Source organism: Amblyomma mixtum, chromosome 1 (assembly GCF_055824585.1).
Source record: "Amblyomma mixtum isolate Tamu chromosome 1, ASM5582458v1, whole genome shotgun sequence".
Lineage (NCBI taxonomy): Eukaryota > Metazoa > Arthropoda > Arachnida > Ixodida > Ixodidae > Amblyomma > Amblyomma mixtum.
This window is the reverse complement of record NC_143012.1, coordinates 4,714,197-4,726,476: the sequence shown is the minus strand read 5'-3', so window position 1 is coordinate 4,726,476 and position 12,280 is coordinate 4,714,197. Positions and strand designations below refer to the sequence as shown.

Genomic DNA, 12,280 nt, shown 5'->3' with positions numbered 1-12,280 from the left:
CTTCACCAGCCTTCACTCGGCGTCGCAGAGTGCCGGCCTCGTCGCGGACGCGGGTCCCATGTTCGGCGTTCGAAAACGCGAACGTAAAAGCCGAGAGACGCGAACACGGGGACACGGCGTTCGAGAACACGACCGTCAGCGCCTAGGGACGCTTCCTCCCGTGAACGCGCTGCTTGGTCTCGTGGGCACGGCGTTCGAGGGAGCAGTGAACGCACGGGAGTCAACGAGGAGAGTCGTCCTCCAGCAGCGGAAGAGAGCAGCTGCTCGGGGTGGTGGTGGTGAAAACTTTTAATTTCTGAAATAGAGTTTGGGAGCCACAGAGTGGCCACGCTACATGGTCGGCGTCCCTAGTCCGGGACACCGCATGACAATGCCCCGTCTCTAGCCCGTTTCACCAGAGCCCTTTGGGACTCAAGCGAGGAGCAGTTGAGAAGGGCAGTCTCCCATGCCTCTCTGGAAGGGGTAGGGGAAGGGGGGAGGTGGGGATTTTGAGTACATGCCCACACCATGTGGAAGATATCACAGGTCTCCCCACAGTGTGGGCATCGCCCATCCGTGTTAGGATCGTAATGCTTTAAGATTGCAGGACAGAGTAGAGTACCTGTCTGCAGGCGCCTTAAAGTTCGCTCCTCCGTCTTACTCAGCCCCTTTGCAGGGGCCGGGAAAAGGCGGTGGATGTCGCTATAATGCGTTATAATTTCCTTGAATCGCAGCAGCGGCTGGTTAGTCTCCGAGCCAGAAGAGCTGGGATGAGGAGCCCGGTGAGTAAGCGCTCGGGCAGCCGCGTCAGCGGCCTCATTACCTCGTAAGCCCTGGTGGCCAGGAGCCCAAATGATTCTTTTGGGTGTTGGATCAGTGGCAGTCCGTCTTAGAATGCAAGCAGCTAAGGGGGAGATCTCCCCTGCCAAGTAATGATCACATGCTTTTCGGGAGTCCGTAATGATGATTCTCGAATTGGCGTGGGCGGCAGCAAGCGCTATCGCTACTTCCTCGGCTCGCATTGAATTCGGGGCTCGAAAAGAGAGTCCATCAACGTGCATTTCCTGGTGAACGACAGCGGCCGTGTAAAATCCCGTGGGCGATGGGCCTGCTACGTCTACATAATATACACCGGGTCGGGAGCCGTGTTGTCTCTCAAGAGCCCGAGCCCGCGCTTGTCGCCTGTTTACGTGCATGTCGGTGTCCATGTTACGGGGGAGCGGGGAGACCCAGAGCATATGGCGCCACAGTACTGGGATACGCTCCGCCTCCTCTGGAGTGCAGTCGTGTTGGATGTGTAAGCGGTTTAGCAGGCGGCGCCCAGGGGCCGTCTGCATGAGCCGCGTGTATTGGTTCACGAGGTGGGCCTCCCGCAGCTCCTGGTAGGAGTTTAGCACCCCCAATGCCTTGAGTTTGGCATTAGAGGTAGTCACCGGGAGATCCAGGGCTCGCTTAGTTGCCTTGCGGATGACAGCGTCTATTCGCGCCTCATCTTGCTTAGTAGTGCGGAGATATGGCACGGCGTAGAGGATCCGGCTAGTCACGAAGGCATAGACGAGCCGAAGCGCGTCCCTGCCCCGCAGACCGCCCCGCTTGTTGGAAACGCGGCGGATCATGCGCCCTACCTGTTCGCCTACTCTCTTGAGTTTCAGAATGGTGGAGTCCGGTCTGAGTCTGTGGTGAATGAAAAGGCCCAGAATACGGAGCTCCTCCACCTCTCTAATAGGACCTCCTGACAGAGAGATGTGAATTGCTGTCCTATCCTTTGGGTTCGCTCTGACATGCAAAAGCTCTGATTTCGCTGGAGCACATTGGAGCCCACAGTCAATGGCATACGCATCGACTATGGAAGCGGCCTGCTGAAGGCGGGCCTCCATGTCCCCAAGGCTCCCCTCAGTGGTCCAAATTGTAATGTCATCTGCATACAACGCGTGTTGAATGCCTTCCACCCGGGCCAGTTAGCTTGGGAGGTGCATCATAGCTATGTTGAACAGGAGCGGTGATAACACCGCTCCCTGAGGTGTACCCCGTGTTCCCATCATGTAAGGGCCGTATTCCTCGCCCTCAATCCGAAGAAAGGCCTGGCGATTAGTCAAGAAATTTCTTACATACGCGTAGGCCCTAGCCCCACAATCGGTAGAACTCAAGTTGGCCAGGATGCTTCCGTGTTTAACATTGTCGAAAGCTCCTTTCAGATCAAGGGCGAGGATGGCTTTGTCATTGTGTTGCATAGTTGTGGGTCGTATTACATCCCTGTGCAGCTGGAGAAGGACATCCTGTGCAGACATGTGGGGGCGAAACCCGAACATGGTAACTGCAAAGAAGCCCTTACTCTCCAGGTATGGAGAGAGGCGATCCCGAACCATCGTCTCCATAAGCTTGCCCGCACATGAGGTCAGTGATATGGGCCTCAGGTTGTCCGTATTCACGGCCTTACCTGTTTTAGGGATAAACGTCACAAGTGACGTTTTCCACTCGGGAGGGAGTGGACGACCGTCCCAGATCTGGTTGATGTATTCTAATAAATGGAGGTAGGCTGAGTCCGGTAGGTTCGCCAACAGGTTCACTGTTATGTGATCCCGTCCCGGAGCCGTACCCCGGCGCATTTTTGCTAAGGCCGCCTTAAGGTCGTGCAACTCAAAAGGGGCATCAAGTGTTTCATTAGGCCTGCCAGAGTACATGTACTCAGGCCCAGGCGGGTCCTCCGTACGACAAAGATATCTGTCGCACAGAGTGTCCGCAAGTTGCGCCGTCGTACCTTGATACCCTTGCAGAGCCCGCCGGAGCTGCTTTTGCGTCTCCCCTCTCGTTTGAGAGGGGTCGATTAGACTGCGAAAGAGACGCCACGTCCCCTTCGAGCTCATCTGATTAGCTGCGGCGTCGCAGCGTGCTATCCAATTTGAATCTGAGAGTTCGGCAGCATACGCTGCAGCTTGCTCTGTGAGTTTGACTATGCGGTCGCGTAATTTGCGATTAGTTTTCTGCTTTTTCCACCGTTTAGTTAAGCTCCGGCGCGCCTCCCACAAATGCAGGAGGTGGGTGTCCACTGCGGGGATCTCTTCGGTGGTTTGTAGTGTTGTGACGTGTTGTTTCTGAATGTTGTATATGTGGTTAGCCCACTCCGCGTAGCCGCCGGAAAATAGTACGGGAGGGATAGTGTGATTTCGGAATTTGTGCCAATCGGTCAGCTTGGCCTGACCCCATTTTTTGCGCGCTGCCTTCGCCATGAGTGTAATCCGGAGAAGGAGGTGATCGCTGCCTAGAGAATCTCCCAAGTTCTCCCAAGCAGCCGCTCTAGCATTTTTGACGAGAGAAAGGTCTGGACACGTGTCGCGGGTTACCGAATTCCCCACTCGGGTGGGATACGCCGGGTCCGTGAGCAACGTGAGGCTGAGTGTGGAGATGAGCTCCGCCAGCTTACGTCCTCTTGCCTGTTCGAAGTGGTAGCCCCAATGAAGGCTGGGAGCATTGAAGTCTCCAACGATCACTAGAGGCTCTTTGGCTGCCATTTTTATCGCGCGAAGGAAGATTTCATTAAAAGTTACGCGCGGCTTATGCGGAGGGCAGTATATATTGAGGATATGTATTGACGGGTCGCGGCGTCTGAGAGGCAGTACCCGGACCATTGTATATTCTTGCTCGGTGCTCAAGTCTAAGTCGACCTGAACCCCGGTGTAAGCCTTATTCACCAGGATGCACGTAGAGGGGCCCCCCTGAAAGGTGCTGTAGCCTGATAATTTAGCATCTATGCCGGGCTCCTGCAGGGCAACGAGTGCCGGCATGTCACCTAGGGACTGCAGGTAGAGCTGGAGGTGTGACCGTTTTTTCCAAGCCCTGAAACCCCTGCAGTTCCATTGAATGATTTGGAATTTTTCAAGGTTTTTATCATTCCTATTAGATGTGCTAGCCATGTTGTTCTATTTATTTACGGGGGAGCGGTCTAGCTCTGGCCGGGAGCCAGCGCAACCCCAGCGAGAGGCCGCACCGACCCAACAGCTGCCGAGCCTGAACCGTGTTCCTTCGCTGCCTGGCGGGAGGCTGTCTTACGTTTGAGGTGAAGGGAATCGGAGCTAGTGGCGTTCTGAATTTGGGTGCTGACCCAGGGCTGCACGGCTTTAAGGACCGAGTCAGTGACCTTGGCCATAAGGTCGGGAAGTGCTTGCGTTAAAGCTGCCTTGAACATGTCCTGGAAGGACTCGCGGACTGCTGACATGATTTGATTCGGGAGGGCCGCCACTTGCTCCTCCAGTTGCTCGGTTTGGCGCTGCAGTGCCTCTAGGCCGGCGACGCGACCAGCTGATCCAACTACCGTGTCCCCGCTCTGCCGCGAGACGCTAGTGAGGCAAGATGTTACGGATGATCCGTCATCCTCGTCATCTGGCTCAGCTTCTTGCATTGGTTCGGATGACCCGGCCTGTTTGGCCTCTAATTCCTGAATTTTGCGCGCTAGAATTTGGTTCTGGCGCCTGAGCTCCTCTACCTGCTGCTCTAGGGCGGTTTCGGTAGGGGAGGGACGGGTAGGGGAGGGACGGGTAGGGGGCCCAGACACTGCCCTACTCCAACTGCTCACCTGTGATTGGACGGGTGCCAAGGGCGGGAAGTCCCTGGCGTTGAGGACCGGGGGCATCGCCTGGGTCGCGGACTTGACAGGTTTCGATGTGCCGGGTTTGGCCTTGATTTCCTGATCGGCTGGCGCTTTCTTGGCCTTGGGCGGAGGAGCCTGCTTGGGCCCCGTCTTTGTCTTCGGTTTCGATCCGGATGGGGAGCTCGGTTTGATGGCTTTCCGGAACCGCCCAGCACAGCCAGGAGCTCCGGTAGGGTGGCCACCTCCGCAGATGAGGCAGCTCGGAACACAGTCATGTTCCGCCAGGCCGTCAGGAGTGGCATCGGGAACCTGGACTCCACAGCGTTTGCAGCGCCCCGGCTGCGGTCGCGGGCACGCATCGGCCCGATGGCCCACTGTGCCACAGCGGTGGCATGCTGGCACTGTTTTCTTGTACAGGCGAACAGGGAGCCGTTCGTAGCTGTACAACACCGTCCGTGGCACCTTGGTCCCCGCGAAGGTGATCACCGCAACCGTGGTTCCCCCTAGCTTGCGCACAGACACCACATTTTGTTCCGCACTGAGTTTTCTTTTAACGCTTTCAGACGTTTCGTCTGGCGAAACAGTCACGACGCCTCGACAGAACGCACCGGAGAGTTTAGGGTGTCCCCGGAACGGTAGCTCGCGTTCCCCTACCGGCAGCACAATATCCCGGAGTAGCTTCTCCGCGGCGTCGACTGATTTCAGTGCACATACAAGGACGTTTTGGTCCCAAACGGGCCACACCGCAAGTCCAGCATTTGCGTCGTCCCCGAGGATGCTGCGGACTGCAGCGCCGGCTTGTCCAGGACCAAACGTTGCCTTGAGGTCGACCGTGATTCTTGGTTTCAGCACAACAACGATGTCATCTTTTTCAATGCGCGGCGTGTTCTGCGGCCGCCACCGGAGTTGCTTGGAGCTCTTCAAGGCTGCGTTCAGCGCACTCCCGCCCTGCGTATGCGCAGAGCTAGCCGGTGCCTGTTGCTGGGTAGCACCAGCACCAGCGTCCCTCGATGCCGCTGCCGCGTTCTTCTTTCCGCGCCAGACGCGGATCATATCTTGTAGGTAGTCGTCCTCCGTTGGTAGAGGATCTTCGCCTTCAGTCGTATCCTCGGATTGATGGGTATCCATTGTTACGATCTGCAAGGACTGCGGGTCGTATCCGGTGACTTGATTTTGAGCCGCCAGAGCCGAGGGATCCCCGACCGGGGCCATCGCAGGCCCCGGCGCCGTTAGGCTTAGCACCACCGCGGCGTGACGAAAGCTTCAAATGACCGAAAAGTGGTCGAAAATTGGCCCCACCTTAACAAACGTGGTGTAGACGGGTGCCGCTGAGGTTCCTGGAGACGATAATACCAGGCTTGCAGGGGAAAAAGTTGGTGTATCGCAATTGATTGCGATTTGTCACGGAGCCGACGCGGTATGTGACCGCTCCCGTCACCGACGCTAGCGCCCCCCTGCTCGGGGAGCCAGGCTGTACTACCTTCCAAGGGCCTGCGGCACTCTTTTCTTTTGGGTCACATTTTCTTAATAAAGACCCAATTCCCAGCCTTCATTCACCGAGTCCACAGCCCGTACCTCGCAACAAACTGGTTGGCAGCGGCGGGATAAGGACAAGGCTTGTGTACGGTGTACGGATAAGGACAAGGCTTGTGTGTTCACGGTGCACTGCGACCTTCGTCGCAGTGCACCGTGAAGGCCTGGAGAGAAGACAACCGCTTAAGGAAACCTCGACGACCTGGGATCGCCGGACTTGCTACATGGTGTAGCTTCTTTGACGGCGGGATAAGGACAAGGCTGGTGGACGCCTGCTGACGAGAGAGCGCCTTCGAGGATCCGGGATCAACGGAGCTCCGCTACGTGGCTCAGGGAGTCACCTTCGTCGCAGTGCAGCGTGAAGGCCAGGCGTGAATACAACCGCAAAAAGGCAACATCGACGATCTGGGATCGACGGACTTGGCAGTTCCTGTCTTCGGAAGACACGGTGGCCATCAAGGGATCCTGGTTGGGTGAGTGCCGAAGCGACTACGTATTGCCAGAGGATTTAGAACTGGGTTCTATCTGAGCAATCTACTGCATTTATTCACCACAGGGTGTGTTATTAGTTTGCAGATTTTGTAGTCGGCTCTCGCCAACCATGGATTTAATGAAATTGCCTAAAGACGAATTGCTGCTGTTGGCAGCTGAACTTGGTTTAGAAGTAAACCAACGTACGCGGAAGCCAGAGATTCGCCATAAAATTGAAGAGGGGGAGTTTGAAGAGGACGGGATAACTGATGCTTGGGAAAAGATATGTCGTGTACATAAGGAAAATGAGCGGAAAAGAATAGAAGAGCAACGGTTAGCGGCAGAGCAAGAGAAGCGGGAAATAGAGGAACAGGAGCGGGAGTTGAAAAGATTGCAGCTTGAAATAGAGATGCTCCGAGAAGCACTCAGGAATGAAGGATGCGTAACTTCGGCAAAAGCGGAGAGTGAGAAACAGAGTGCCAAAAACATGCACAGGAAGAATATAGTAGTAAACTGTGCGAAAAGGCGCGACAGGACAATCCTGAGAGGCACGAGTCGCATAACCTAGAGGGAGTGGAACGTCCGAGGGTCGTTTGCGTGGAGTTGGTGCCTAGCTGCGACGCCAACGAGATAGTTGCTCGTCAACCTGTAGAGAAGTGTACCCTTAGCGAGTGTGGGAAACCTAAGGAGTCGGTTGTTGGTCCCGAGGTGCACGCGGGAGGCTCGCAGCAAAGAGAAGAGATGAACGCACCACTGCCGGAGCAAAAACAAATGAAGGGCTGTTATCTTGAGTTGGCAGGGCTACCTGTCACTGATGTAAAGATGGGGTTGTTTTAAAGCCTAAAGAAAAGAACCGCATTCCGTGTCAGAAACCAGGTTCTGAGCGTGCGACGCAGGCGGATAGGTCACAGAACCAACCCCCCAAAAATGCCAGGAAGTCGTCGTCTAAAGAGGAAAGTGGCAGCAAGCCCACAAAAAGGCCTCGATATGCAGAGATAGCAGAGAAAACGAGAATAAAAATAACAGTAAAGAACCGAAATGCGGGCGGTCTGAGCAGAGGATTCTAAGCTACGAGAATATGAGACGGCGTTAAAGCATCGTCTTAGACCTCTGAGTTGCTTTTGTTGTTTTGTGCTTTGCCATGTGTTGTCGAGAGCCGAATACTTGATTAGGGAGAGTTTTTCTGGCAATCGCCGTCTGGCAGTCGTTCGTCGCTTGGGCACCGTCAGCCAGGGGTTTATGCGCGCGCGCGCGCGCGTGTGCGTGCGTGCGTGTGTGTGTGTGTGTGTGTGTGTGTGTGTGTGTGTGTGTGTGTGTGTGTGTGTGTGTGTGTGTGTGTGTGTGTGTGTGTGTGTGTGTGTGTGTGTGTGTGTGTGCGTGCGTGCGTGCGTGCGTGCGTGCGTGCGTGCGTGCGTGCGTGCGTGCGCGCATGCATTTGCCCTGTTGGGTTGGTGTCCGGAGCGTCTTCTCCCGACCCTGCATCTGCGGACGCAACCTCGGCGAAGGACTTCATCGGGGGGAGGAGTTTGTTACGTTGCAAGACACTGCTGGCCTGTGGGCCAGAGATCCGGAAACTGTTTGTGCTGTGTACCCATACTCGGCGTCGCAGAGTGCCGGCCGCGTCGCGGACGCGGGTCCCATGTTCGGCGTTCGAAAACGCGAACGTAAAAGCCGAGGGACGGGGACAAGGCATTCGAGAGCGCGACCGTCAGCGCAGAGGGACGCTTCCTCCCGTGAACGCGCTGCTTGGTTTCGTGGGCACGGCGTTCGAGGGAGCAGTGAACGCACGGGAGCCAACGAGGGGAGTCGTCCTCCAGCAGCGGAAGAGAGCAGCTGCTCGGGGAGCCAGGCTGTACCTTCCAAGGGCCTGGGGCCCTCTTTTCTTTTGGGTCACATTTTCTTAATAAAGACCCAATTCCCAGCCTTCACAGAGTCCACAGCCCGTACCTCGCAACAACGCGAGTGAAGCCGCATATACGCAAAAGATATCCCAGATATAACCAGACAGCCTCTCGTACCACCCAAGCTATCACTGCAGTTCGAATTTTCATTGTACTAAACGCACGGCTACTTTTTATGCGAAGCATATTACTCGCACAACCGAGCTCTTCCTTGCTGCGCCGCGCACGGCCGCGTAGCTACCACTTGACCTTCATCGGCGCACCACGTGATATGACGTCACAACAGCTGTGAAAGCTGGGGCCTCGTGCGCTCGCTTGCGGACGCGCAGCCTCCGCCGGCTAAAACTCCCGCTTCTACCGCTAGGAGATACTGACGTCACGCAAAAGGCGACGCACTCGTTGAGTCAGTTGAGCAGCGAGATTTCGGCCAGGGAGAGGTCGGCTCGCCAGACCGCAAAACTATGCTTCGCATCCTAGGCTTAACCATAAGCTAAGCCAGGCCATTTTTTTTTTAATGCGCTAGCATAACTACTGCCATGTCAACGAGAGGAGGCTTTGGCCATGTCTACTGTTATCTCGCAAAATCTGCCGCCTGGTGCTGGGCGATGCTTCTGAGCGCAATGTGGAAAGGAGGTGGGAGAACGGGTAGGAGAGTGGCCAATCAGACTCGGTGGGAGTCACGCAGAGAGGAGGAAACGCGGCGGCCAGAGAAGTCGAAAGGTGGAAGGAGGGTGGACAGGGGGATACTTGGCGGCCAATCACAGAGAAGGAAGAAGGGGTAGAGAAGAGGAAAGCGAACACCAAGAGCGTCACGGGCTGCCCCCGCTAATGTCTGTGTAAGGCCTCCACTTTCCGGGCACCCTCCTGGCCCTGTGGACTCCTTCGCAGGTCCACATCCGCGCACCTACTGGAAAAGTACATCTCCCACCAACGGGCGCCGACCACAACCCACTACCAAACCCCCCTCTCCAAACCGCCATCCAAACTCGAAAAGGTTCCATACACCACTCACCTAGACACCCCCAGAAGCCTCCCCATACCAAAAGCCCATGGTGAAGGCAAATTCGAAGGCGCCAATGGGTCGTATAGCAGCTGAAGATCAGCACAAGAGATGCAAACGCCAGGCGGGCTCTAACGCAAAGGTATACACCGCCGCATCAATCGCACTGATCGTGTGCGGCTTTTTTTTTTTTTCGTTTGCTCATATGTATGGTGTCTTAGTACGCAGTCCAGCAAATTATTTGGAAAGGACGGCCCGCAGCCTACTAATGGAAATGAAGGGGTCTGGGAACGATAATATCCGAAGATGTCTATTGCATTATGGAATTCTCGAGGACTACAGCCGGTCTATTGCGTTTGTGCAATTGTTTGCCTTATCCAAGCTGTGTTATCGCTGGCTTAACAAAGTTGTCTGCTGGGGTAGCTGGTAGATCATACGAAATTTTGAAGGCGCTGGCGAATACATGGACTACGGAAGTGGACAGAACAAGCGCTAATCGCAACTCAGTTTAGCCAGAAATTTTTTCGGTGAACAACCTACCCGCGCAGTACCAGACAGCACCGACTTGCACAACGTAATCACCAAAGTCAGAACAAAAGAAGATAAAAAATTGCCAACGTGCAATCAAAGGAATGATGCCGTATGCACCGCTTGATATGACACGAGGTTAGCTGCGTGCCAGAACCGCCAAACCTTTCTTGCATATAAGCAGCGACTCTTTTTTCTAAAGCACTGACACAGCGGTTTCGTTCATACACTTATCACCCGAGCCATAAATAAGCGGCGCTCTCATCTCTCTTGCAAGCTGTTCTCTGCCGCTTCTTACGATTACAGACTTGTACAGTTCAAGAAAGCAACCGCGGCAGTTCCAACAATGGAGTGGGAGATTCGCGGAAGTGCTTTGTTCCCGAGGGCCGCGCTTTTTATGCGTAGAATATCGCAATCACTCAGTTCAGCCCTTGGGCGCGGCCGGGCAGCCACCAAACCACGTGAAAAAAAAAGAGGAAAAGAAAGAAAATAGAAAAAAGAACAAAGCAAAAAACAAAAATATAAATACAAAAAAAAAGGACGGCTGAGCATGGTGGCGGTTGCCACCGCCCCGTTTCAAAGGGGGCGCTCCTAGGAATCCATCCATCCATACGTCACGGAGGAAAAGCTGCTGAGAAAATCGAGTGCCGCCAAGCAATACCTCGCGCAAAAAGACCGCGCAATATGCAACGCATTATTGGCTTAACCAAGCTAAGCCTGGGCATCTTTTATTTTTTTAATTCGAAAACTTGCCATGTGTTCTTTTAGGCAGGTCGTTAATAGACCGGCCTGTTTGGCCCACGAACAATTTGCCACCGCTGAGTGGTATCCGATAGACGACACCTGTGCAGCAAGGAACATTTACACGTTTTGGTGCTGCTTCTGGTAGCCAGCACGGTGACGTGGCCATTCTTTGACAAGTCTGCATAGCTACTGTAAATTATAAATGGCACATAGTAAAATGACAACATAATTTTTCTCTGCAGTTGGAATGTTAATTCTCCTTTCGTGTGCCTTTTAAGTTTGTGCCATCTTAGTACTGTTTTAATTATGTCCACCAATCGCACAGCGCCCCGCTCACAAACTGGTTCAATCGATGCACATACATAACTTATGCAGCTGTTAGCCAGTTACACCCAGAATTTTCTGTTGTCCATGGCTATGAGTGACAAATTTAAACCGCGACATAAATTCACATGAAAATTTCACTGCAGTTTACTTGGCATCTTCGTTCAAAAAAAAAGGAAAGGACGACTTACACGCTTGTCGATCGCGCGTTCGTGCAGCAGACCTTCTAGCTTAGATACCATACTGCGGTAAGCTCAATACATTTCGGCAACAGAAATACAAAACATACACAAGCTTTGATTCCTTAAAATCTTTAAAAACGAACACAAGTCAGCAAGAGACTGCACAGCGGTGCGCAACACAAGTCAGCAACAAACTGTAGAACGGTGCGCGACGGCGTTTCGCTTTATTATACTGCAAGAAGGTCTCGCGTCAAACATACTGAAGGCAGAAAATTTCGCGCCTTCAATACAGCAGCAGTACATATCCTGCTCTCAGTTGCTCGAAAAGTTGAGTACATGCGCTGCATGACCATAGGCATGATTGAGCCACTGGGCATTGAGCTCCTGGAAAGTTTCGCGTTGCGCAATGGCAGAACGCGCCGTCGGCTACTTACCCTAAGCAGCAAGGGTTGACGTTCACTCTCGCAGCATTTTTTACGCGCTCGGAACACACGCGTAAAGACAAAGTCTTCACACAAAAACACAAAGTGCTCGCACAAACTTCAGAAAAAACTTTCAGCTGGCCGCAATTGGCCGTCTGCTAGGCAAGTCATTTCTTGCCAAGCCAACGCGCGCCAAACTAAACACTTACCAACAGAACAAAAAGACAGCCTGCAAAGGAATGCTCAATAGTTAACTTTGAGAACTAGCATTTTTTAAATTCAGTTGTTTTTCAATGCAGTTACCATAATTAGCGATCAATGTATTTATTGTTGGTGTTTTTAAGTTTACTCGTCGGCGTTAGTCCATGGTTAGTCCGCCACAGTACGTGAGGAGGCAACCTTGTAATGACATGTGAGTAGCCCGCGACATTTACAACGTGAGTAGTCAAGTTATTCAAGTTATGGTTGTTTTATCTCTGTGCCACGGTTTTTAATATAGTGCGGCGCACAGTTTGCTAGCTTCATGTTGCTATGCGCAGCACATTACTAGGAAAAATAAGTGAGACAGACGCCAGTTTCGTGATCGCGTCGTTAGCCGGACTGCCAGTGCT

General features: G+C 53.7%; 1 protein-coding gene across 5 annotated transcripts in view; it reads right to left on the bottom strand.

Annotated features, from left to right (window-relative positions):
• LOC149365314 (uncharacterized) overlaps window positions 1-11,932 on the bottom strand; it is a 101,540-nt gene extending 89,608 nt beyond the window's left edge. For 3 of the 5 annotated variants that reach the window (XM_089541907.1, XM_089541911.1, XM_089541910.1), the window contains exon 1: window positions 11,682-11,932. The gene's annotated coding sequence lies outside the window, so the exon portion shown is untranslated. Of the gene's footprint in view, window positions 1-4,549; window positions 4,650-5,863; window positions 6,005-11,681 lie in introns of those variants that run through there. The other 2 variants (XM_089541908.1, XM_089541909.1) reach the window with 2 other exon arrangements.
• Between the last annotated feature and the right edge of the window lie 348 nt (window positions 11,933-12,280).